Raw genomic sequence first — 27,662 nt, forward strand, 5'->3', positions numbered from 1 at the left:
AGGTCAATACAGGACTAAGAGATGGAGTACTTTGATCTGTTTCCCCACAGTTAGACTTTCGGCTGCTGAATATTAATCCTTGATAATCCCAAATAATTAATCCTACATAAGAAGAGTATGATCTTCTATCATAGTCAGTTTATGAACAAATGCTACTTTTGAAGACACGTACATGTAACTACCATGGATGTCCACAGGACGCAGGCTTACTTGTCTCATTGCAGAAGCAGAGCTGACGGGACTACCAGCAAGGCCAGCCCTGCAGACACGTCTGGCCAGGTCCCTTGGCTTCGCCACTGGCCCCGGGGACTTCCTGGCACTCATCTGAGGCAAAGGCTGAAATTCGGATCTCACGGAAGTCAAAGGCAGAACCCCATCGACTTCAGCAGGGCCAGGACCGCATTCAGCAGAGGTAATGAAACAGCTCAGGTTGCATTGCTGTCGGTAGCGCAAGAGCCACAAAAGGCATAATGCTGGTGCTCTGCAGGCATCGGTTTAACATAGCTAGAAAAGGCTTTGTAAAAACAGGAAAAAAAGTAGAAAACATTTAAAAGGGAGCAGAGATATGCTGATAATGGAGCATATAATACACAGAAAAAAAGAAGATAGCTTGGGTATATCTATACAGTTACTATACCAGACCTAACTTGTGTCCCAGAAACAGTCGTAGACACATGAAGGCAGCGCCTCCAGGAGCCAAGAGGCAGAATGCTCTGTCTCCCTGAAAACGTAGCGTGTTGCTACGCTGCTTTCAAGGTGTTAAGCGACACAATCTGGTAAAGATCCATAATGCTCAGCCTAAACAGTTCTCTTTTCTTACTTTTGTTTTTTAAGCACAGTTCTTTTCCATTAGTGACTTGAGCAACATCCTTCTCAGAGGATAGCAGCGAGGCGACAGTCAGCTCTTGCAACAGTATGCTCTGCTGAAGGAAAGAGCTTTCACAAATCGTGGGGTTTGGTTTTTTACATTTTGGATATTTTTCAAGAAAGAACTGGGAAATGAGGGAAGTGAGTAAAACTTTTACTTTGTTAAAAGATTGTTTTCCTTTATGCAAACAGCCCCAGGGAATTTGATGAGACCAAGTATTCAAACAAGCAGATTTTATTTCATAATAAACGAGCTTTTAAATTGTTCTGGCCTATTCAATCACACAAACAAGTTTCTCTCAAGTCACAAAAACTTTTATTGATTCTTTTTCCTACCATCAGAAAATAACCTTACTTTTCTCCTTACATAAGTCTTGCTTGCCTTTTTTCCTGAATCTTATGATCTCATTTTCACTGACATCACCAGCCACTCTTCTCATTAGGATTTAGAGATTTATTAAACATTTCATGGTAATCTTGGTAATGTATTTGTGATGTATTGAATTCAGTCTTAATGAAGTTTTGTTTTAAAGAAATGTAAACAAGAGGGACTAGTTCTCCTCTAATGTAATTTGGCAGTGGAGACTTCCATAGAGAGGAAATGAGTTGTCCCATGGTTACAATAGTGGGCTGGAGCTCACAAATTCCTTGTTTAGTTCCCTGTTCTGCTGTCAACTTCCTGGGTGGCCTCAAGTAAATCAGTTGGCCTCCTTCTGCCTCTGGTCCCCATGAGTAAAACATAGTAATACCTGTTTCCTCCTTAACAGAGGAAAGAAAATGAGATACAGCCGTGAGGAGCTCAATGTTGTCAGCCCAAGCGAGCCATCCTTATTCAGATTCGGTATTTGCTCACCCTGCCGCCTCATCTGTATCTGTACGGTTTTCTTGTCTGAACAGGCCTTTAACCATTTAGCTCCTGTCCTTTATTTCCTTAATCTTTTCCTGTCTTTCCTCTATTCTCTGTACACTCTTGACTGCTTTATCCCCTCCTCTTGCATGTGTCTTGTTTCATCCCCGAACCTGCACCCATCACTCACATTTGTTTTCAGGTACAAAACAAGTAATTTTATAGGCTAATCAATGCAAATGATTTACTCTGACCTTTTTCATGAGCGTTTAGAAACTCCACAAGAGCAAATTAGATCATTTAAACAACTGTCTTAAATCCTGCATGACCTAACAAACATTTCATGCTGGGTGCTAGAAGTGGAGTGTCCTTTTGGAGAGAGCCCTGAGCCCGGGCTTAGAAACCTACCGCACACAAGGTGCTGCTTCGCCCCGCAGCACGGCTCAGCAGAGCTGCAGCTGGTGAGTCCAGTCCAAGAAAGAAAAGAAGCCACCTTGGAAAAGAAACAGGATTTCGTGTATTTTAAGCACCAATGTTTTCCTTCCAATTAAACCTCAAAGTTATATTAAGTTTAAATATTTTAAAATCTAGACAAGATTTCTGACTGTTAACAGAGGATAAAATACAGAGTTATAAAGATTTAATATGTCACACTTTATATTGAGTACATTTACAAAGGGCTACTAATGATTCATGATAGACAGTTAAAATTAGCAACAAGCAGTTGTAAGTCATGATAAAATGTAAACCATTGAGCTTTTGCATTTTTGAATGATCTCTTTTAAATGGTATTAACTGTATATATGCTATTAATAAATACAGTATTTTTTTTTATAACACAACATAAGTAAAGTTTATATGAAGTGTCACCACTGATAGAGAAGATGGAACAAATATCCAGAGTAATCAGAATTTTTGAACGTGTTCTTTGAGAGAAATCAAAGGAGCTCTGATAATTCAAACCATTGAAAACCAGACTGTTGTTTTTAAGAAAAGATTAATTTTAATATTTACTCTGTAACCAAACATAAAGCTGTTCTGCATAAACCATATCAGAAAGTAATTTTTGTTTTGATTCTGAGATTACTAGGGAAATATAACAGATTCCCCAACACCTCTTTTGTGAAAGCCAAATGGAAATCCAGACTCAAAAGCCACATACTTTCTTCTGTTCTAGACTTTGATCCACATCCACATATGACCAGCTTTTAGGGTGTTTTTTTACATTCTTAATCCCAGCTTCAAAGCTGTTAGATCTGTTAGCCAAGTATGCACCAAAGGCCGTATGTATGGTTACTGCCAATGGAGTTTGGAATTATAGTGGAAAGTGATGACTCAGATTGATGGTTAATACTTCTAGCAAACACATTAGATTGCTATATTCCAACTCTTTGTCTCAGGAAGATCAGATTATTTTTGCAATATATCCTTGAGTAGAAAAATCCATCAGGAGCTCAAGCTTTTCAGAATTTCCCCAGCTACATTTGGACATGTGACTATAAATAACCATAGTTTACCAAGAGTGTTTTAGAGCATTGCCATTCTTATTTGCCTGCAATGTAAGTAAGGGCACACTGAGTTTTCATGTTACATTTTCCTTAAGAGCTGCATATGTGGGAGTACTTTTGCATTCTTCCATTTTGAAGGTGTAAATATTAATCTATTGTACATCATCACTCTCCCTTTTTTCTGTAAATGGGATCAATTTTTGTAAATGGGATGGCATCAGATGCCATCCAAAAACAAACAAAAAAGAGAAAAAACAAAGTCTCCTAAATTAGGATGTTTCGTTAAATCAATGTCACAAAGAAAAACTTCAGTTGCCTTCTTATCTGGAGTGCTAAAACACACAAAAAAACAACTCTATTTCCTTTGCAAACTGATGTCAGATCTATTCCTAATCTCTCATTTTCCTGACTGAAATCCTATTGTGCATATTTTGCACAGTTCACTATAATAGCCAGGAGGGTTATGTTTGGTTTCACTTGATCCCACTCAAAGCAGTCTTTATACTCAGTTTCTACTTTTAATATAAGATTTAAAGTTTGCTACAGAAGCTAAAGTTTTTAAAGGAAACTATCAGATTTCAGTTAAAAGCATTAGGCAATTTTTACGTAGCTTGCATTTAAGATATTACCTGTTTCACATCAGACAAACCATGGAACCAGAAAGTTATTCTGTTTTCTATTCTGTGTACTAAGAAAAAAATCCACTTGCAAGATGGAAAAGTTATGCTAGGTAATCAAATGATTCTCTTACATTTTGTGAAAAAGAGTACTGGACCACCTAAAGAAAAAATATTGAAAGTATACTAAAAAAAAAATCCCATATATTTACTCCCACTACGTCGTGTTTAGTGTCCTAGACATGATCTCGCCTTTTCTTAGCAGTGAAAATAGGAAATCAAGTGGAAACTGACTTCGTTTGAATTAAAGGAGCGTGACTATAGGGAAACAATGATAAATTAATCATGAAATTCACTTTGAGCATAGGAAAATTTGGGAACTGGGACTAAGTAAATCATAACTGAGTAAGAGGTGATGGATTGGCATTATCACCTTGCCTTGCCAGCGTATTCTTATCCTCATCTGGTCACCTAAAGAGAAGGAAGTTCATCCAATCCTTGCTATCTTTTTTGAAAATAATAAAGAAGGCACTACATGCAATGAATGCTAGTGAAGATTATTGACAGCTGAAAACCAGAATAAGAGCATCGACTAGAGGCCTTAAATTGCATTCCTATCCCTGTTGCTTTTGGCATTACCATTATAAATTCAATTTAACTAATGACACGAGGAAAAAAACTCCACGACTTTACAAATATCCAGCACAACTTGTCCCCAGCCATTTTTCTCTGAGTCTCCTTACACAGTGAACTCTCATCTACCAAGAACTACAGAAGTAACTATACAGTACATGCAAAATCTCCATCATCCCCGGACTTCTGTAGAGTGAGATAAGTGACACTTGGTGGGCGATCCTTTCTTTTCTTTATGAAACCATTTTCACAAAAGAGGTTAAAAGATAAACTTGGAGAAGACAGAAAAGCTATCACTCAAGCTGCTAACACAACCTTTTCTCTGCAATAAATAGCCTGCAGTATAGAGCTTGAGTGGGCATTAGTTTGCAGGCAGTTTCAGAAGAGAAGTTGTAGTTTCCTCTCCCCAAGCCTCCAACACTGTTGTTGCAGCACCACTTAGTAACAAAAGTATAGGAATGGGAAGGCGGGTGGAAAGGGGATAATCTTGTCTCAGCATCTCATATCCTACAGACCAGGAGGGGTATACAAAGCTGGAGTTAATGCTGTGAAACCAGCTCTTGCAAAAGGGTTTCAGCTCTGTACATAGTTTAGCAAAACCAGCAGCACAGCCACTGCAGGGCATTAGGAGGTAGTCCAGCACTGGGAGCAAATGTTGGCCTCTAGGAATACATTCAGATATTTCAATATGATCATCAAATCAACACCACAAAGTCCCACTTATTTAGAGAAATTTCATCTTTTCTACAAAGTAGGATAATTACTTCAGCTAGCTGGCTAATTTCTCCCTTTTTTTTACAAAAGATTTCCCAGAAAGCATGGCTACTGACTCACGCACTATTTTCCACAGAATTTGTGCATCAGGCTTTTTTTTTTCCTTTCAATTATATTCCAGGCCCTCTGTGCTGTTAAGGAAACCTGAAAGTGATCCAATGCTCTGCCGTCTTTCTGAACTTGGAGCCGGACAAATGTGGTACTGATGGGAAGCCTCTAGAGTGCTCAAAAAAGCCTAATTCAGGCTGTTAAAGTTTTCAGTGCAGCCTTTTCAAAGATACGTGGCTTGCAGTTATGACTTGTGGCTGAGATTCCTATATACTACAAAAAAGAAAAAAGAAAACCCTATGACTGTCAGGTGGCCCTGACAGCCTAACATAAAGAAGACCTATCCAGCCCATCCAAAGCATCACCTGTCAACTTTATTTCATATCCTTTACCTTCTTCTTCGTATAAGCTTCTTAGTAGGTATGTTCTATTTAAGCCAAGTTGAATTTACCAGGTAACTTCTTTAACACTGTCCTTATTATTGCAAAGCAAAGTAACTGTATTTGTATGCATTCGATTGGGTTACCAACATACCAAGGGATAGCCTGAGATGGTGGAGATGTAGACAAGGAGGGGGAGGAGGAAGAGGGGGAGCGAGTCCATAACCAGCACCTAAGCAAGCCATTTCCATCTCTCCAATGCTGCAGCAGATGAAGCAAAATGCAGTGAATTAAGTTGTGCTTGGACAAAGGAGAAAGGATTTGTCTTCCTTAATCCCTGTTTTTCATCTGAGAATCAGATCACTCCAGAAGTAAATGCACCAGAAGGGGCACAAGAACCCACATCCTAGGGCTGGCTCCACGGGAGAGGCGACACGGGTTCCTTCCATCATCCGTCTGACTCCTTCCTGCAACAGGATACAGCCAAAGCTCTCGCTCTTCTCCCTAAATTGTATTTGTTTTGGATAGCTCCTAACACTAATTCATTTCCTATTCTCTGCCATATTCTCGTAAAACAAGCACAAAAAATTGTTCTTTTTTCAGCCTCCTCCATGTTATATTTTACCTGCGTTTATAGCTAGACATGGGCCTGAACTGGAAATCCAAATTGAAGTCACCTAAGCTCACGTTGGCTGGAAGTTGTAACTGGTTCTAACTTAAGGTGTGGAATCCTGATCCAAAATATTGTGCTGAATTTTAACAAATTTAAAACTTGTCATAAAGTGCTGATCTAACCTTGCTGCTCACATTCTTTAATGACAAGTGGAAATAATCCTGATCCAGAATATGTGTATCACCTAAAAACAGACTAGATTCAATATCCAGAACTGACCCTTGCAGCATTATTTCAATAGAGGAGGAAAGGAAACTCTGAATCCCAAATAATATCAACTTCTAAGAAACTCTGATATAAATTCAGGTTGAATTTAAGTGGATCAAAAAGAAATACAACTAAAACAGTAAACTACGCTCACTTCTCTATCCTGGGAGCTGCTCTGAGTTTGCTTTGTTTTTGATCCATAGCTTCACATTTAACATTGATTTTCAGGTTCAAACAAATGCAGAATCCTGTTTCTCCACAGCAGATGTTAAAACAGAAACCATGTAAATAATTGATTTATTTTGGTTCAGTAGCCAACAGAAAAAAAAAAAAAGTTAGTGGTTATTGTTTTGGATTCATCCCAAACTGAAATGTTTCCATATACTCAGCCAATTAAAACAGATCATTTCAGATTGAACAAAACTTTTCATTCAAGCAGAAACAAATCAGACATGCTTAATAAAGCCAGCAAGCCAGAGCCAAAAAGAAGTCAGAAAAAAAAAATCTTTGTGTCCCTGGCACTGTGTACCAAAGGTGGCAATCATGTCTCTCTTGAACCACAAATGCCTTGCACGCGTCCGGCACAGCTGTGGCAGGTCTGTGGTCCGTGCCAGGGAGTAGGGCTGGCTTTTGCAGAGCTGTGTGCTCTGCACCCTTGGCAATACAAAGCAAGGAGCCAGCTGTGGCCAATACTGTTTGCCTGAATTGGTGGCAAATGACATGTTCAGCCTCAGGGAACTGTTGTCAGCTCCTGCCTCCAAACTACTTTCAGATTTTCCTCTTCTCAGCTCTTGGGTTACAGCCTTTTGGTCCCTGACTATGTGAAACTTGGTACACAGCTCACAGTGACAGCAAGTTTCAGCATTCTGGCTGTTGGGATAAATCATCCAAAATATGGGTGACCGGAGCATTAATACTGCCCTTAATACTTCGCACAAAGAGGAATTTCAGCCAAGAGCTTCTTCCTACCAGTAGATCAGGACATCGTGAGACTGAACGCTGTTCAGAAGACTTAAATGGCATCCAAATGTCTTTGTTTATCATATTCAGCAATCAAATGCTTCATTTTGGAAATATTATAACAGTTCCCTGGGACATATTTTTGTTTGTTTTGTATTTGACTGAAAGAGTACATTTTGGGAGGTAAATTATTCTCCAAAAATGAAGTCATTCAAAGCAATTTAAAAAAAAATCACACAAATTTTTAATTCTGCTGAGATTTGATGTAAAAGAACATGATAGTCCAGCTTGTTCAAATATTTTTCAGAAGATAAAGTTTCTAAGCAATTCCGTGCAATTTTAGTTTTCCCGAGAAAAAATTTGGATGATCCCGTTGAAACTACTCTGAATAAAAATAGAATATTTAAGCTATAAGTACAACTATAAGGTTATCCTCTTTTTTCCTTTTACTGTACAACTTTTTGTTGAGAAAGAAAACCCTGAATTTTAACATGTAAGTTAATGACTAGCCAGACAAAAAGTAAACACAGTGAGCATGACCAGTAATGGAACCACCATGCACAAGAATTGCACATGTGGGATCCGCAGAAAAAAAAGGTTAGTACATCTGGTGTTTCAATACAATAAAAGACACCACTCTTTGTTGGTCACTCCCTTTAGAAGTACTTCTGACAGCCAAGTTTCGTCAAACTGTTAAATTTAATAAAACCAAAGGAAGCTGTGCATTTTCAAAGTGCATGTAATACGCACAGTGAAATGCAGCTGTTTAACTCACCACAAACATCAACATTTTGTTTATTTAATAAAGAGTTTGAGGAATTCACGTGTCTCTTCTTGAGTCACATTGTACGCGCCTTTCTGAGACAACTCCCACTGATGTCAAACTCTCCTGGCTTGTAAGTTTGGCTTGCAGCTAACTGTGCTGCGCTAATTCATGGAAGGACTGAGATGTTACAGGACTGCGAATAAAGCAAGGTATGCCTTCACGTTCACAGATAGCCGTTGCCTGGAAAATAATAGCAGAGAGATCAAGAAAGACTTCTATAAAAGGTTAAACCTTCTTTTGCTGGTACAAAGAACAAATTCTTTTGTGCGCTTCCAAATTAAAATTTAGTAACAACTCCGAGTTATATAATTAGAATTATCCTCTATCAGGGTAAGTCAAAAGGCATGAAAAGGTGATAGTTGTAAAAAAGGCGACAGCTGTAAAGAAGGCAGGCAAATTTTCCATCTTTTTGACTTCTTGTGAGCCTTGTTTCATCCTATAGCTTTCCTCTCAGAGCTTTCTTGCAAATCATTACAGGAAAAGGCAGGTCCTGTTCACCCTGCTGCCTTTGGACTAACTACTTCTATTCAGCGGCCAGAAGCATATGAATTGCATGTTGTGCTTTTTTTCCTTTATTTATTCGCAATGCCTACCTTCAGCCCAGAATCTTGAGCCATCAAAAATAAACACTAAGTCAAAGGAAAATGTTAATTCATCATTTAAAAGAAATGAGCAAACTGGGCCCTAATACTGGAAGCCTTCAACTACTCAAGGTACTCCTGTACTGGAGTACCGCACTGATTAAATAAATACATCAGGCATGTTAGTGCTGCTGAAATAAATGAAAAAAATGAACGAGGAGATACCACAGCTTCACAGCTGTGAAGATCAGTTTTCAAACTACATTCCTAATTCATAGTCACCTTGTAAAAGAGTTGAGAGTAAAGCAGACTAAGACCAGACTTCCAGTTACGAGCAGCAAGTGAATGCGCGCTGGAACATGGAAAGCTTTTGGTTTTGCTTTGCACATAATGGAAATGTTGCTTAAGAACTGTTGAGCAATCTCCTGTAAGGAAGTCCGTGATTATGAGAAACCTTCTCCTAAGGGACTTTCTGTGTTTTGGAAGATGTTACGTGCTGTGATTTGTGTTTGAACTTGACAATGCTTTAGAAGGGAAGGTTAAAGGCTTTTTTTACTTGGATGCTTGGTTATTTTGTTTTTGTTGTTTGGGGATTTTTTTTTGGCAATATAAGCCTGATAAACAGTTCTAAACTCTTTCCCCAAAGAGAAATAACTCCTATCTTCTTATTACCTTATTACTTCCTCAGATGTGCTGATAATCCAAAAACCAGCATAAGGTGCTGGTATATTGCACAATTTCAGGCACTTTTGGGATGCCACCATACTGCAGCTGATTCAGAAACAAATGAAGTCACCAGAAGCCTTTTGCCTGACCTCGGTGGGCTTTGGGAAGGCCTGCAAACATCATTTTGTTGATCTAGTAAATCCCTCTGTGAGAGTCACCAGGATAGTTGAAGCACTCAGGTATTAAGATAGCACATTTTATTTCATAATGACACCAGGAGTTTTGACAGGTTCGCTGTTAGGACAACTATCAAATTGAAGGATGAGGAGACGTGTGTCAGTAAAGTCTTTCTGGTCCCCTCTCCAGCTCCCCGTGTTTCAGGGAGCGTAAGTCTTTTTTTTTTGTTTTGTTTTGTTTTTTTTTTTTTTGTTATAAGGCCAATTCCCATTTGGGAATTGTCCAGCATGAAAGTATTTCATACAAACTCACCTTTCCTACTTGATCTGATCAGTGACTCCTCTCAGTGTGGTTCATTCTCTACTTACCTCATCTTACAGACAGTGTTGAATTATTGGCATTTTACTAAAAGTAAGTTTGCAGTTGTGTTTGTATAAAACCATGAAGCATTTTCGACCTCTCAAATTGTTTTCATCACTTCCTCTCAAAAAATAGCTAGCATAGTATAGCTGATAACATAATAAATAAACTCAGCTTCTTGTCTACTTAGTAGAAAAAAAGTGCTGGAGTGCTGCCATCTTTTGGTTACACTCTACCATAATTGCCATCAATTAGAGGTTGTTTTCTAAACCAAAGGCAGGAATAAGTATTCTCAAGACATTCACAACTTTATGGCAATAAAGGGAATTCTGTAAATAAATACAAATCTAAGAACATTGCCTCTGTAGTCACTAAAGTTTCAGAAACAATTTTAATATAGTTATATGAGGATCTATAGAAAGGGCTGTTCTGGGCAACAAAATCTCAGCAGCCTTGAAAACAAGCACTAGATTTCATTTTCTTTTAATTGCTACCTCATCACTAGATTAATTGTGACCTTGTTTTTGCATTTCATTTTCACCTTATAAAACTAAGTTTGTATTTCACTGCTTCCAAGAGTGAAGTTGTATTTTCTGAAGTCTTTACCAATCTATCGTTAACTGTTTGGGACTCAGTACGCACATAAAGATCCGAAGTATCCAAAGCCTCGAATGCTGCGTTCTGTCACCCACCCACGTTAAACGGCAACACGTGGGCAGAGGTAGAGACTAGAGAGAGAGTGTGTGCTCCCCGTTGGTTTTGCCCCTACGTCAGCTGATGAGCAATTACTGAAACTGCAGACTTCTAGCAGTGCTCCAGCTTTCTCAGACTGTAAATACACACACAGCTGTTGCATTTAGGAGACCAGAACAGAATCTATACAAAGGACACAGTTTACAAACAATTTAGCAACTGAATGGATATAGCTCCAAAATTATCATGCCAGCTGGAGCGTTTCAAAAAGTGTTTAGAAAGAAGTACACAAAACTACTTCTCTTTCTTACTTCAGTACTAGCCACAATCATTCTCTCTGACTTCACCGAGAAGTCAAGATGAGCGCCTCTTACTTCTTGGCACTCCTCTGATAAGCAACAAAAGAGACCAGAAAATAAATTATTGCAACAAAGCTGTGGTTACTCGGGAGTCTGTGGTCATTCCTCTAGTCCACAGTTAGGATTTCACAGTATAGGGCCAGAACATGTCTTTTCTTGCCCAAGGTGCAGAATATTTTCCCCTTAGTGGTATGGAGTCCACCACGCACCCATCAGCTAGCTCTGATTCACTCGGAAAAGATGTTTGTATGTGGCACATATGTCCTAGTCAGCTAATTAACATTATGTTGACCAATTAACCAGTGCTGGCACATGTGGCCATCTCATATATCTTCTGCACCCAAAACCAGTAGGAGAACAAGCAAGTTAACATAGTTCAGTGTATAAAACCATTTATATCTTTGTGAGGCTGTTTATAAGAATTGAGCAATGCCAAAGACCTTTTAAAGCTACTCTGTTACTGTGCCTGGACAATTATGGGATTACTAGATTTTTTTACAGTTATTAAATATATATATTAGTGCCCAAAAGTCTCATTAACTAGCAGAGACCCTTTGTGTTGGATACTGCATAAACACAGGCTACCTATTTCCTGCCAGGCTCACAGTTCTTTTGACCAGGACATTTTTATTGCATTTACTAAGCTATAAAATGCCATATTTTAGTTAAACCCCTATGTCACTGATGGTCAACCTCCTGCACAAAGATCAGAAGTGGAGCACAGCGCTACTGTCGATGGTACGCAAGCACAGGTAAAATGGCCAAGTCTGTGGAAAGCCACTGGTTGCCACAAGAAGCAGAAGCAGGGAGAGTGACCAGGAGGAATTAGGGATAAGGGGAGGGGGGGAGGGGAAAATGTTTGCCCAGGACATGAAAAATGTTCTCCATCACTGATTTATTCCCTTGCATCTATCTGCGGGCTTTCCCCAAACTGACATTTAATTTCAAGGCTCAGAAAATATGTTTATTTCTAGCTAGCTGGGCACACTAGAAAAGGTGTAGCAATACAGTTAAATACAGCAGGAGATCTTTAATTTATCGCCACTGAGCCAAAGAAACAAAACGTCTCAGGGGCCATGGAGTTTATGGCACGTTTCAGAACATGTCAGGCCTAACAACTTGCTTGCGAGCAAGCAGAGCAGACATTGGTGAATTGGTGTTACTACTGAGCAAAACCCTCCCACAGCTCTAGGAACTGCTGAATGCAGCTGAGGAAGGGATGGGGAAAACAGAAGAAGCATTTGCAGTTCCCATGTCTTTGAAGGAGTCTACAGCCTGATTTGAAGTAGCCTGAAAAATGGCCACATTCCTCTCCTTATGCACAGCCTCCAAAGTGGGTCAAGGAAAGACGTAGTGTTGGACGGCTTATTTGTGCTGTGTTATTATTATGTTCACCCCCTGTTACCCCAAATGAGAGGATCTACCAACTTTCCATGCGTCGTTCTGGTACAAAAGGACTGGCTGGGGCTGCAAAGCAGATCTCAGGACCTTAATAAAAGAGACAACTCAAAACAAAACAAAAAACAAAAGCAAAGAAAAACACACCAACACACCACACTATTCTGCTTAAGATCTCCTATATTCCTACTCTTTCATATCAGCTTGACCCAAAAACAAAGATCTAGATGTACATGCACTGTCTGCTTGCAGCTTTTGGTCTACTGTTGCTCATGGTTTTCCTGACAGTGACTGATCTAATATAATCTGTTTAGTTGGCAAGCAAGCATTAGTCAGCTCCTTCCCCACATATTTTCTTCCTTCTATATCTAGAAACCACAGATGTCCTAGAAGATTTTGGTTTGTTTGGATGTATTTACAACAGAACAAATATAGCATCACAAAATCAACATCTCCTGCTGTACCTTGCTTAAGCCTATCCTACAGCAAAGGCCAAACAGAAGGTAAATTCTTGTTCTGAAACAGGAATTTATGTAACAGGAATACAACACATCAGTTATATGTATTTTATGCAGAAAGTTCTCTTCCCAAGGGCATTTGAACCTGTAAAGTTTGGTTTCCTGCTGGAAACTCTCTTCTTAGAGGAAGTTCAAACTAAGAGCAAGGTTTGACTTTTTGTAGAATAGGGTGCTGGAAAAGGTTTCTTTTTGTTTTACTCTTCTCCCAATGAACTGAGACCTATAAGAAAAAGCTTCAGCAACTAACTTAACCCACAACGGTGTATAACTGTAGAGCAAAACTGCCCAGGTAGGTGATTGAGAATAAACAGGAAATGTCCAAGATGTTTCCACCTATGTCCCTCACCGTACTGTGTAAGCTTTTTCCTACATGAGACACTTTCTTCTACTAATTTACTGAGTGTAAACCACAGCTGTCAGCAAAGTGGTTCAAGCCATGCTGTGAAATCACAATGATATATAATTGTCTATACAAAAAGAACAAAAAGAATTATACAACCTTCAGAGCTCTTTCTGATCAAGGTGAAAGACCACATTTTTCCTGGAGGCAGAGCTGTTACATACCTGTATTTACAAAAAGATGCAACTCTTACCCCCTATTACTGAAAGAAATATCAGTCAGATTTGGCTGACACTGAAGCAAACATCTCAAAACTGCTGGGAGGGGAGACAGGAGGATCAAGACCTCTGTAATTTGTAGCACCTAAAACCTCAGTTTTACGTCTTCCTCAACTATATGTCCAGTCTTACATGTCATAGAAAAATCACAGGGAAATGGAGCTGGGAGGAACCACAGGCAGCCATCTAGATCACCACCCTGTGCACCAGCCAAGTGGTGACTCAGAGAGGTCTTTCCCATCTAGCAACTGTTTCCTAGCACATGTGGCTGCTTCCTGAAGATGTCCTTCTCATGAACTGATTAACTCTGATCTGGCTTATTTTAAGCTATTTCAAGCTGAACTGTTGTGCTATAAAGAGCAGAATTCCAACCATGAGCTGAATTATATCTACTGCCACCGAGCAAAGATGAGGGCCTGCCAACCTCAGGAGACCAGTTCTGACAGGAAGAATAGGAACGAAGGTCCAAGAACACCAGTCAGCACCGCACGCGGTCCTGTCAGAGAAGCAGGTGAGTTTTTTGTGCTGAGTTTAGTGGACAGGAGGGTTTTTTAACATAATTCTGGAAGAAAATTATACTGACAGATTCAAAGTATCACAGTAAACTCCACTGTATCTAAAGAATGTCATTAATATGGGGTTGTGAGGGAAAAGGAAAAGAAATAAAGGGAAGAAAAATAAATAAAACTGCAAAACACAAATGAAAAAGGAATACGGAAGAAAAATACTGTCAAAACATAAAGCTTTTTGTGCTGGCATGTCACGTTTGTTCCAACATGCTTCTGAGCAAAGCAAGGTCTTCCCTGCCCTTCCCACCGGTGCCCCCAGAGCTGCATCTGTCAGAGGTGGCTGCTTTGTGCTGTACAGTCCCTGGGGTGGGAACGTGATGCAGGCAGAGGAAAAGGGGGGACTACAGGAGCTGGCTGGGCATCCTGCACTATGGCAATTCCAGGCCTATGAGCAACCCGAGGCTAGATTAGACTGCCCTCTCGCCTTGATCTAGCTCAGACCCAAGGCTGCAGCAGCCTCTAGTGCAGGATATCAACAATCAGAAACACAATGGTTGTATCATTGCAGCCCAGGATTATCCCCTGTCTTCCAAAAGCACATTTGGTGCTGCTACTCCCTCGCACATACTCTCTCTCAGCGTTGTTTAGCAGACTTTCCTGGTAGTGCACTGAGAGAAGAAACTGTTTCTAAAACAGAACATTTCACAAGAGCAATCCAGTTATGTGGTACTGATCAGATGCCAGTTATGTATCGTTAAGTATTGTGTTTGGATAGTAAAGCGGGAAGACTCAGCTAAAATAACACAGCTTGTTTTATTCATACTTTATGTAAATAAAAGTATTGTGCTTTTCTGATTCTATACTTATTGCTTCTCCCTATGGGCCAGATTCTGCCTGTCCTCTACTCAGTAGAAACTTAATTTCATAAGTTTTTCATTAATTTCACAATGTACATTTCACAACATACAATACTCACAAATTTGACCTTTCTTCAGCCATTTTCTGTGAAACTTCTCTCATTCTCTGTGAGATACAACCATTTCTTCATCACTTTCCCTGCAGGCAGAATGAAAGGGACACAGATTGTATGTCACTTACTTCTGGAAATAAGCAATGTTTCCCCAGCTCCTAAATATAACACTATGCCACATCAAGGACCCAAAAGGACCAGTGAAGCTCTTTTTGGCTGTCAAACTGCAAATGTAGTTCAAAGTCAGTTGTAGGTATGTGGCATATCAGTCAACTTCGTAACTGAACAAATACAGGCCAATGGAAAATGAAATAAAAATAAATGTAAAATAGGAAGTCGCTCACTAGTAACTATTGCCAAACCAAGCAAGTTTTCATACATTCCCCAAAATCAACAGGCACAGATGTCTAATGTCTGTACTAACCCCTTTCTGAAGAACCCAACTGTAAAAAATGAGCATGTCTGGCTTATTGGAGGGGCTGCCTTTATTTACAGAAGTCAGTGAGTTGGATCAACCAAACTACAGAACATATCTTTTCACCAGGAGACTTGCCTATACAGATTTCTATAAGCAGGGCCAACAGCCAGTTAAGAAAGTCTGCAATGGCTTGCAGAATTCTGAAAGTCTTCAAGGAACACAGCAACATAGCATAAAGAAATCTAATGTTAAGACTGGCTAGTAATACCATGAGTCAGATCACATAGTTTGCACATCTAATTACCATGAAAAACTTCTGAGTACAAGTATTTCAAAAATGTGTGCGCACAGGAGAAATAAATAAATGTGGGAGAAACTGTTTGCATGTGTCTTATGCCATAACAAAGAGTTACTGAACATGCAGCTACCTCGACACTGGTAAGTGTCCATTTGTGTGCACGGCTGGGGCAATAGGTGATTGGCTTCTCATGAGCAGCTGATGCTGGAAATGCAGCAGACCAACCACAAAACACACCGCAAAATCCTTCATCACAAGTGTAACCTCAAAATTGCAAACTGAGTGACCGTTCTTGGAAATGAATGCGACTTGGCAAGTACGGTATTTATAGCTGTAAGGTAAAATAGATCTCAGGCCAACTCTGCTTTACATCAGGAATCATTTGTCCCATCTGCCCAATGACAAAAATTCAGCATAAGCACTGCATTAGGCTCACTCAATCTACTCATAAACGTTTAAGTCATGCCCTACTACGTCCACACTTAGTCAAAATACATGCCACTTGAGGGGTGTGTTGGGATGTATTTGATACATGCTTCCATGTACTCTCCAAGCAGAGTTGTGGGTAGACATCTTACCTAAATGTAGTTAGCCGAGGGTGGTGGAATCCCCCCAAAACTGGTTAATACACAGTCAGTCAGACTGTCATTGGAAATACATGCAGAAAAGGAAGAGATTATGAAAATAAGTGGCCGTATGCTTTAAAATGCCCATTCTGAGATGATCATGCATCAGTTCAAATTGTCCATTACTCAGATGAAAGGTATAGTTAACGTCTATTCCCTTCTGTTCACACCTTTTGCACATCTCTCTCTCAAACACGTTTTCATTTCCTGACCACCAAATCTCCAATTATTTCACATTCAAGTTCCACCATATAATTAACTTTTGATTTCTGCTCACCATTAACCAGCCTTTGATTTTCTGCTTCCATGCTTGTCCTATGTTTTGCCTTGCAGAAAAAAGATGCTACACTGTGCCACTTGCAAGACAGTAAGTGCATCATCCAACATCCTGCAACTTGAATGGGAATAGAAAGTTTTCGGCACCTGTCAGAATTAACCTTTCAGACAAAACACTCTCTCTTGATAATACATAGTATTACATGCCAAATCCTTAGGTTTCAATCTAAGATAACCAATCTAAGACTCCAATCAAGTCAATTTATATCAAGCTAGGATTTTGCATCCTATCGAGGTGTATTTTGCTACGGTTTTTGCTACTGTACAGGCAGTAATATTGACAGAGGAAGTATAATGATTCTCAATTTTATTCATGTTATGTCAGGTAAGTCAGTAAAGAGACTGTTTTGTGGGTATCTGCTCACAGTCCTACAGCAATTGTAACAACAGTTCATACAGAGCAATACCTGATGTATTTCCAACTATTTTTAGTGCCATTTGCAAATTAGGAAATATGGAACCATCATATTTCTCAATCATTCTGGGGATTTCAAATAGACATGTTTTATTCTGGTTGTAACGAAACACAGCTCAGGATAGTTTTGCTTTGCTGCTACGTTTTTAAGTTTGCAAAGTCATTTCACTCAAAATACGGGCTGCTAGAGATTTTAGCACATCTCGTAATATTTCCAGCAGATCTGATAAAACCATTCAGTTTTAAAACATAGTATTTCTGAATTGTGGATATTACTTGTTAACTGAACCACTTCACCGTAGAATATACATTTTATGCAGGATTTGTTTGATGTGCTTGTCTCAAGAATAGGAAATACTGAAATAGCTTTTGAAATTTTTTCATGGACAACAAAGAAAATCATTATTCCGGAGTGCATGATGAAACATGCACTCTGGAAATGATGAAAGCCCAAATTCTCACCTGTATCCAGCAGAAATTACACTCGTTTCCTTAGGCAGCATCCTGAATATCTACTAGAGAGCTACTGTCTGAAGTTTAGTCAAAAGCACACTACATGTTACCAAGGAGTAAACATCTGGAAACGTCTGCTGCATCCGGTATGTTGGGTTACAAGTTTTATTCCAGGAACCTACACCAGGTACACGTGGTAAGTCTCCTGAGAGCTGAGCCAGCGTTTGCCGCAGGCAGCTGGAGCGTTTCCAGTGCCCTCAGTGGGCACCACGTCTGCTTGCAGAGAAGCCAGCAGCACACTGGCCTGCACAGAGACGGGCCGCGAAGAGAGTTTGGAGGCAGGGGTGGTGGTGAGCAGACCGTTTTGGTTGCTTCATCTGTCAGTTGGAGCCAGTAGTACCCACCAACACTCTGTGAAAGATCTGGAAGATGCATTTGCTGATGATGGTAAAGCAGTTGCAATGGAAAGCATTAGAAAAGTATGAAGCATTACGGTGTTGTCTGACTTCCAGAGAGCTTTAGTGAGGTTCTGGACTGCCTTTGGTTAAAATGTGTTAGCGCAGACCCAGGCAAAGAACCCTATTAGTGTTTGGAAAGGATCTCTGTTCTTTAAAAATGTTCTCATTTTGTCTGAAAACTGTAATCTTCCTGCACTGTTTTGTTGTAATGCACACATGAAACCAGTGAGGCAGAAGGGGGCCCTTTTCCATATGAAACATGGAAATAATTTCAGCTGGAGAAAAAAAGGGGGGGTCTTTCAGACAGCAGCATCAAAGCCTCTATTCCCAGGACAAATGAAACCAAGAAAGAGGAAAGGTTAAAAAGGACTTAAAATCTAACAGGAAAATTCAGGGTCTCTGTCTTTTGGCATGCATTAAATATAATACTGAAATACATTTATTCGTTTAATAACTTAATTTACTGTATGTTGCAAACCTGTTTTTTTTTTCTTTTTTTACTGAGTGGAAACATTTGTAAACAAAATCACAGACTGGGCAGAAACATCCATCTGGATCCCATGCTGCACAAGGATGAAGGAGTGGGATGTTCGTGGTCATGTAGGTTCACACAGAACAGAAGACAGTGCCAGATAGCAATTGTATTTCTGAATTGGCCTTCTCAAATTAGACATTTGCTTCTAATCACAATTGTCAAGCTGTAATAAAATGAGAAAAATAAGAGGCTTTAAACAATGCAGTACGGCTATGACAAAAGTTTTCTTTTACTTCACAGAACCTTGCCCTCAAATCTTTCTTAGGTACAGATAACGAATCAAGACACCTGGAGTTTTCAGCTGCCTCTCGGAATAACCAGTGGTGTAAGTTTGCTACCAAGGAAGTCATTTTTTAACTTACATCTCTGTTCCCCAAGTTGTAACAGTCTCACATAACAGTTGTGATAGGTCTGAAGAGCTTCATTAGCTTTGCATACTCACATGCTGAAAAGTTTAGAGAGACTTCAATAGAGGAGAAAAGGCATGAGAGCATCAGGTGCTATCCATATTCACCAAGAAGAGGATGCAGCAGTAAGTGGAACACTATGAAATCTTTCTATGATGCACTCAAAATACATGACCATGAAGAGGTACAGATCAATTAAAAAGGAATGATAACTACACTTTTATTTTGCACATCTTTCACAGTGAAAAGGATCTGTGTGGCCTAGGGCCTTGGCGTTTTGTCAAAGCATTTTGTCTGCCAAGCGAAAAAAAAAAAAAAAAAGCACAAAATCATGTAAAAGTAATTTAAATATCATCAGGTACAGTATTGAAAGAGCATGGTGGTATTTCTTCAAAAAGGCATCTGTAGTGGAGGAGAAGCCAGACTACAACTCGTTTGCTTTGCCTTGTGCTGCTTACTTCCCTGCCTCGCAGCAGCGGCAGCAGAATTCGTCTCACCAGGCACACATCGCCGTACATGCAGCTTCTCACATCATCCTCCCTCCAGCCACCTGGGGAACAAGCAACAACTCACTTGAACATGGAACAATTGTAAATTAGCATATAGTAGCCAAGCATAGCAGTAAGGAGCTAGTAACTGTCTTTTTCGCTGTCCCAGTTACTGAATTCCTGAGGGCAAGCGAAATAGCTTACAGCTGATGGAGGTCTGAAGGCCTGCCTGTGAATCATTCCCTGTCTCTGGAGCATCCTGAGTCATCTTCATTGTGAACAAAACAATGTTACTTATTTATTGCCCATCACTATAGCATCTGGGTGCCACACACAGTTTAAAATCAATATACTGGCAGGCAGAGCAGTACAACACAGGCTCTAAACTAGGTCAGATGGTTGTCAGATGTCACTGTTGTTAGCACCAGCTCTTCTGCTTCGCTTTGTCCTTTCCTTTGGCCGCTGTCACTCTGGCAGTTGCAGTAACCATTTCTGCATTTGCCCTTGCTCCCCCGTCATCTGAGGCTCTGGGTGAAGTCGGTGAGAATGCCAAGCCGAGACCTCAGCCTTGGAGATGAGCAGAAGGCAAAAGCTGGGGACAAATGCTATGGGATTTGTTGGTAACATAGCTCCAACTGCTGCCATGTTATCCACTGTCATTTTTATATCATCGTGTCAAAGCTAGTTACCAGTTTCTTTTGTTTATATACACATACATATCTGTTATATATACATTATATATATAATAAATGTATATAAGTACATCATTTATATGTACCAATATATGTATTTTAAAGAGAACTGAGGTTTTTGCTGGCAACTCGCCCATTTACCTTTAACCAGATAACCCCATTTATTCATTTATTCTTTCACATGATTATGTGAGTAGTTAGAGAGCTGCTTTTTCTCTAAACAAATTCTTCTCCATTTCCTTTGGCAATGCTTCTCTCCTACATAAACAAAGAAAACCATGTAGAGAACATTTATTTACTGAAGAAGACAACACACCATATAGAGAGCGTATCAGGAGATTTTCCCAATTTGACATCTTTAATCTTATTAATTTTTCTTTGCTGGATTTAAGTTTCTCAACCATCAGATTTCAGGTCAATTAAGATATATACTGCAAGGTACAGTTGTCTTTAAAGTATAAAGCATAAAGTATAAAGCATAAAGTATAAAGCATAAAGCATAAAGCATAAAGTATCTGCAAAAATTGGGCTGCAAAGAACAATAGAACAGTAACCTTTATAATACTTCAGGTACTTCTTGCTTCTAGCAAGTCTGAAAAATAGAAATCTCACCAAGTTTCAGTTACTCACGTATTTGAGGTATCTCAATTTTGGAGTGCTCTGCATTTGTTTCCAGAACTGCTCAATCCCGCTGAGTTTAATGGAAATCTGCAAGTGAGTGTTACATTCAAACATGTCAACAAATCTCCCAGTTAATCACACATACACATAAAAATAAGCCAAAGCACTCCAGACTTGAAGATACTCAAAAAAATTTGGACCTGAAGAAGTCCAGTCCTCAGTGGAGAAACTAAGAACCCACAGATATGAGGCCATTGGAAGTGCTGTATACTCAAGTAATAACTTGTAAATACAAGAAGTCCTACTAGCTATTCTCTGCGATTTTCAAGGCCGGAGATCAAGCAACTATTTAAAACTGTTGAGCAAAAACAAAATTTCAATAATAAAAGAAAGAACTCTATGAGATAAGCAAAAGGAATTTTTTGTACTTTTTAATTTTCTTTTCTCCTTACTTCCTTACTTTAAACAACATGGCCCCTGTTCTCATATGTTTTATTGTAGATACCTTAAAAAACAATGGATAACCTAGCATAAGGGCTTTAAAAGGGCACCCAGAAGAAATACAGCTGGAGGAGCCCCGAGATCTCTGTGGAGAAATGGCAGCAATTTTGGAAAGGGACTGTGTTGGCAGATAGCTCCGTCAGATCTCTCCCACATGAATACATCATTGTTCAACTTCTCTCACAGAGGGGAGTACAGGCCCTAATTGCAGGATTTATTTGTTTTTAACAACTGCTTCTGTCTGTATTTGATTATATTAGCACACAAAATGTACTATCACCTGAAGCAACTGTTGCGCTATGTGTTGGCTCTAAAGACAACATGGGGATAACTGGTTTGGAAGAAAAATTTCTGTGAAAAGCAACTAGACAAGAACATGAGAAATGGAGAGATTTCTCAAGAATACAGTTACATTATACAGAATCTGCCATCCATTTATCAGTGTCCCGCACAAAGATAAAACGCTATTTAGAGAACACATCAAGTGAACACAGTTTTAGAAGAGCCTGCTCGCTCGTAACTCGCTGTTTCATGCAGCCAACGTGCTGACTTACCGTCAGTCAGCAAAACAAGGGTGATACCGCTGGTGAGTAATAGCAGCAAAAAAGGCTTTGTCAGTACGTTAAATAATTAAGCCACTTCAAACTTCCATGAAGAAATGCAGGGAAAAAAGGTTCTCTGATCTCTTTGCTTAACAGGCAGCTCCTGCCTGCTCCTGCAGTGCAGAGGTTGTCCAAGGAACCGGGGGAAAGGGAACAAATTAGAGAGTGCGGTAACAGAATAGGCACAAAAGTAAAAAACAAGCTACACTTTCCCTAATGATTCCCAGCGACTGTGTCAGCATCCCCTTTCCACACACAGGCAAGATACCCTGCAGCAGGGCATCGCTCCTCTGCACATCGCCTCCCCCTCGGACTCCCCCCGTCCCACCCGGGGGGACCAGCAGGTGCCAGCATAGCCGGAGTGCGTCTCCACCGCTCGGACGCCACCTCCAAGGGGGCTCCAGGCTCCGTGCGGGCTCCCCAGCGGCACCGCCACACTGCCCAGTCTCGCAGCCCTTTAGGGAGCTGTGCAGATGGGTAGTCCCTGCACTGTTCTCAGGTCTGCTGCTGCCTCCTCCGTTACCTCTCAGCCTGAAGTGGGTCTAAACCGTGCCCCCAGTCCAAAAAAGAATCAAGTGCTGTCAGGGTCCTCCTGCAGCATCTGAACACTTTAAATGAGCACTTCATCATCTCCTGCAGCCTCTGAAGTCATCCAGAGGAAAGTTATCCTCAAAATCGCAGTGCGCTGGAGGACCCCACCAGGGGACCGTGCATAGGCAGGGAATGCAAACAGCTCGCTGTGGCTGTGCCTTCCCAGCAGCCGTTCGCACTACTAACACACGCCAACGCAGCTGCAGTCACTTTGAAGGTCAGGCCTTGAAATCTACCACGAAGATAAGGCCCCAGAAGAGCCAGACTTCCTGGGTAAACCTCAGCTCCTCGCGTGTGGTGGGAGGATTAACAGAGACGCAGGAAAAGCCCAGGATGAAAACCTAGTATCAGAGCAGCATTAAGGAATTGCTTCCCAAACCGCCTCTTATCCATATGTTGCTTTGGGAGTATTCCCCTCTATGGTCCTCCAAAGTCAGCATTGCTGCGGCACAAGCTAGAGGTGGGAATTTACAGGGCCAGTTTCCCCGCGGCCTTTCAGCCGAGATTCAGCGCTTCCCAACGGAGGCGAACGGCCAACATGCGCCTGGTGAGCTGGACCCAACAGCAACCGGCCAGGGAGCTCTCTAACCACAGTTCGTGGCTGCAATTCATCCAGTCCAATTCAATTCAAGCCAATCTTACAATAGAAATTTAACCTATACTTCTACTTGGCCCTTCTCACTATGGGGAAGACTAAAAAACCTTTCTTCTCTGGAGTTTCCAATGATATGCTTTACATGCTTTATGCTTTCTCTTCGTGAGCTACAAATACCTTAGGTGTCTCCATCCAAGCCACTAGCAAAATTCAGATGAAATCTGACAGCCTCTCTATTATTTGATAGGGGGTCATTTTTCTTCTCTTTAATACACCTTGATTTTTTTATTGTTGATTATTTTTACATTAAAATTTGAGCATAAAAACACTTTCCACGGGGCACAGAAAAATCATATTGTAATTTTTAATTTATCTGTTGTGTTACTATAGTTTCAGAGCTATAACACATTCTATCATACGTGAACATTTGTGATCCTTAGCAGGCAAAAACTGACCACGGTGATCCTGTGCAGTCTTCAGCCATCTAAACATAATAATAGGTGATCTGGGCCAGCAATTCAAAATTTTTTACCATTCACTTTCAAGTTCAGGCTAATGAAACCTCTCATTAGAGGCATCACAAAGTAAATTTTAATTCTTTCTGTGGAAAGAACATTGTGTGCATGATAAAATATGCACAAAATATGCTACTTCTGGTAACTTTTAATCCTATTAGCAAAGTATGGGGACATTTTCCTTTAGTACCATTTAGGAATATATTTCTTTCATATATCTTAATTATGTTCAGAAGAACCACAATTTGGCAATTTTAATTCGCTGGTTTCCATAGTAACTTCTCATAGGGCATTGAAAGAAAAAAAGTCACACGATAGAAATGAATGCATAGTAAAGAAAAGGGACTTCTGCTGTGATTTTAAGTGAACTCATCCAAAGGCAGAGACTGGGAAGTTGATCTATAAAAATGAAATAATAATAACAACAATAATAATAATGTCATGAAACATTAAAACAGCCAGATGATCCCCAAGGTGTTATAGATAGTTGGCATATCTTACTGGTCTGAGATGAGTTTCCAAATGAAGCCTTCTTGGGCAAGTTCTTGTTGAAAATTTTCGCATGGCCAGAGAAGGTAAGCTATTTATGCTGATTTGTGAAGATGGACCAATGATTGACCATAAAAGTAATTTTTCCAGTCATATGAAACATCCTGAAGTAATCTAAGAAGAGATAAATAAGCAAAATGTTTTGCAGAATGGTATTTTAGTGCTTTGGATTGGTCTAAAAGCTTCACTTTTATTTTGATTTATATTTAGTAATATATTCTATTTCTCTTAATTGACAAAGATAAATCTAGATGTTCCTTTTCAAAAATGTTAAAATAGTAACCAACTGGCAAGCAACCACACTGCAAACTGCGAGTGCCACTGAACTGTTAATTGCATGCAAGTACGTGCAAAATTGCCTTATTATTAGCATCGCTGAATGGAGCGTGCGGTTTCTGGGATTGCATTATGCATGGTAACTGCACATACAAATGATCAAAGAGCTAAACAGCTGTGCAGTGCACAATTACTCACTGAAAAAGTGCAATGTAAACGGGGCTGCGTGAGCCACGTGTACTGCGAGCTTGGCTCAGACCGCAACTCCTGCTCAGGCACTGCTTGTCCTGAAACCTAATAGTTTGTTACATTGCCCGGCTGGGAAACACTGTGTGTGCCTATGGCGTTCTGCACACTACACGCAATGTTCTCTTATCTTTTGTGCTCTTGTTCTTTATTTCCTAGTCCTGAGCACTCTATTCCATCTGTCAACATCAAATATTATTTCTGTTACGTAAACCGTAAAAGCATATTCAGGTCTTTCTGCACACGCTGCCTGCACGCTCCAAATCTGCGGCTCCACTCAGAAATGAATTACTACTGGATAGGTCACTGGTAGCTGCTATAGCACCATACTGCTTTTCGAAGTATCTGGATACACATCTCAGTATGTAATTTGCAGACTTGCATATTATGATAAATTATATAAGATAATGGACAAAAAGGAATTTAAAGGAAGAGTAGTCTAACAAAGAAATTGAATATAAATAGGCTATATATATTTTAACTATCAGTGGGCAAATCAAATAAAAACTTTAAGGATGTATAGCTGGCAGTGTTTTATAGATAGAATTTTAGTACTTTGTGTATATTATCAATTTATTATAGCATGACCCTTTAAACTGGTTTTAAAAGTTTTGAACCTTTTTTGAAAAGTCACTAAGTAATTTTACAGTTATTGCCCTCCCCTTGCATTTATATGAAAAAGACAATAAATTTAATATAGTTACACATGCAAAACTTGATGGGGGGGGGGGGCTTGGTACTGTAAAGCATGTTTAGGTGTTTGTAATTCTTTACATTTTATACCAAAGATCTGAAGGTGCCACAGATCCTAAAACAAAACCTCAACAATAAAATAAAGTAGCAGGTATAGAAAGAAGTGATACAAGGTGAGAGTTCCACTTGATTTATCCAGCCCATATTTAGAGTCTCCCAACTCTGAGTTAACAAGGAGAGCAGGCAGTGTCTGGTCACTCACTAGCGCAGAAGCTAGCGCAGGTTATGTTGGCAGTACTTGACTATGAAATCAAGGCAAGAAATTGTGTGAGGCCTTGCTATATGTTCTAAAAGAAGAATAGTGTAAAATGGGTAGTTTAACAGCAGTGCAAATGCTGCCAGACCAAGAACCCAAACAAAAATTTCCATAGCATATCATTGGCCTTTATAATACACGGACCGTGCTATCTGGGAAAAGTAGCTAGTTAGGAGCAAACAATAGTAAAGGTATGTATACCTATATCAGACTTTTCTGCAGGATCTGTTTAGACACCTGCTAATAATAAAAACCAAATAGTCATGAACAGCTATTGCAAGGATATTTATAAAGTATCCCTGGAATCATTTCCTCAATAATTGAGGTGACACAGGCAGCTGAGAAAGTAATGAAAAAGGCAGCGAATGCTTTTAGAAAGTGTATTAAAATGAAACTGATTAATTAAAATCCTGTGAGGCCCCTCTGTCCATTTCCTAATTCAGTCAGAAGAATTTATAATGAAGTGCAGTCTTCCGTATTACTATTCCCTGGCATTTGAAAGGTTATGACCACACACACTGATACTGTTTTCCACCCTGTGCTTCGTGTTTTCATTATGTTTCACTTTAAACATACAAGGCATTACTATGTGCACTAATAATAAAAAGATATCTGTAAAATACAAAGCAAGTTTCCATGTAATAGAAAAATTCCATCTCCAGCTCTAGCAAAGTCCCTCTGCAAATCAGTGAGCAGATTCATTGAGGAGCTAGACAACCTTTAGATAGTACTCCACTGGCAGTAACTCCTACAGCGCCCACTCCTACTCATGTGAGAAGAGAAAAGCAGTGCAAATGCAGAAAGCTGAGTGACATAACTGGAGAATCAACATAGTGAATGAGCTAAAGGTGGACTTGCACCTTCTTTGAGATCTAGCTGTATCAGTGAGAGAGAACTACTCCAGCTGCTCAACACCACCTTCCTTCCTATAGGGGCACTGGGTTCTGCAGGGGGGCAAAAGCTTGTCTCTGGGTGCCCCATAATTAGTTTCAAGCAAAATCAGCAGTTTAAACTAGTCGTTAGACTTACCTTGGCATACTTGCTTTAATCCGTTGAAGGAGCATCTGGATTACCTGCTCCACTGGCAGACAAGTCGAAACAAGAGTGAGGAGTGAGGGGGCAGGGAGTTCTTCCACTGGCACAGCCAGATCTGGAAGAGAAGGTCTTCTTATGTAGGAGCAGAGATGCCATTGATCCCTTCAGCATTTGTTCTTGTTGAGCCAGACAGATCATAAATCTCATTTAACTATACATTTACAACTTTTCCCACTGTTCAAACTGAAGTCTGCAATCCACCGGCTGAAGTCAAGTTGGCTGCACGCATATCCTGGAGGGAGCTAGGGTTCAGTCGGCAGAGGAGGCAGTGGCAGCCCTGAAGGAGAGGCTGCCTGGCTCTATGGGTGGCAGATATGGAGCTGGTGAAGTAGCACTGCCCAACCCTATATCAATGTGGAAAGGTATTTACAATATATGCAAATATATTGCAAATATTTGTGTGTGTGCATGTGTGTGCACGCACGCGTGAGTAGTTACTATTTGATAACAGTCTTTGATCATAAAGACCCTTTTTAAAAAAAGTTTTTTGCCCAACTTTCAAATACTCTTTATCAGCCATATTCCTTTTAATTTATTTTTTATAAATACCTCTCTAACATATTATTAACCTACTGCTTAGTTGGTAATAAGGGAACGATGTATTATGGTCCTATCTCACAGAGTAAAATGAATTTTAAATATGAAAAACAGGCTAGGCTGAAAATAGTGAATATGAGCTAAGGAAAACATTGCCACTAAGGAAATAAATACAGACATATCATTTTGCTTTTTCAAATTCTTTTTCTC

General features: G+C 39.9%; 1 long non-coding RNA gene across 2 annotated transcripts; it reads right to left on the reverse strand.

Annotated features, from left to right (window-relative positions):
- LOC112986930 (uncharacterized) lies at positions 1-26,998 on the reverse strand. 2 transcript variants are annotated; one of them, XR_003260138.2, is made up of 9 exons: positions 26,850-26,998; positions 24,242-24,403; positions 21,992-22,152; positions 20,946-21,023; positions 20,457-20,573; positions 16,809-19,685; positions 15,196-15,275; positions 2,123-2,207; positions 1-514 (listed from the first exon to the last, which is right to left on the reverse strand). It is a non-coding gene; the product is annotated as an uncharacterized LOC112986930 (long non-coding RNA). The 2 variants fall into 2 exon arrangements; XR_003260140.2 differs by lacking the exon at positions 21,992-22,152.
- Between the last annotated feature and the right edge of the window lie 664 nt (positions 26,999-27,662).

The sequence above is a fragment of the Dromaius novaehollandiae genome, chromosome 8 (assembly GCF_036370855.1).
Source record: "Dromaius novaehollandiae isolate bDroNov1 chromosome 8, bDroNov1.hap1, whole genome shotgun sequence".
In the NCBI taxonomy this organism is placed as follows: Eukaryota; Metazoa; Chordata; class Aves; order Casuariiformes; family Dromaiidae; genus Dromaius; species Dromaius novaehollandiae.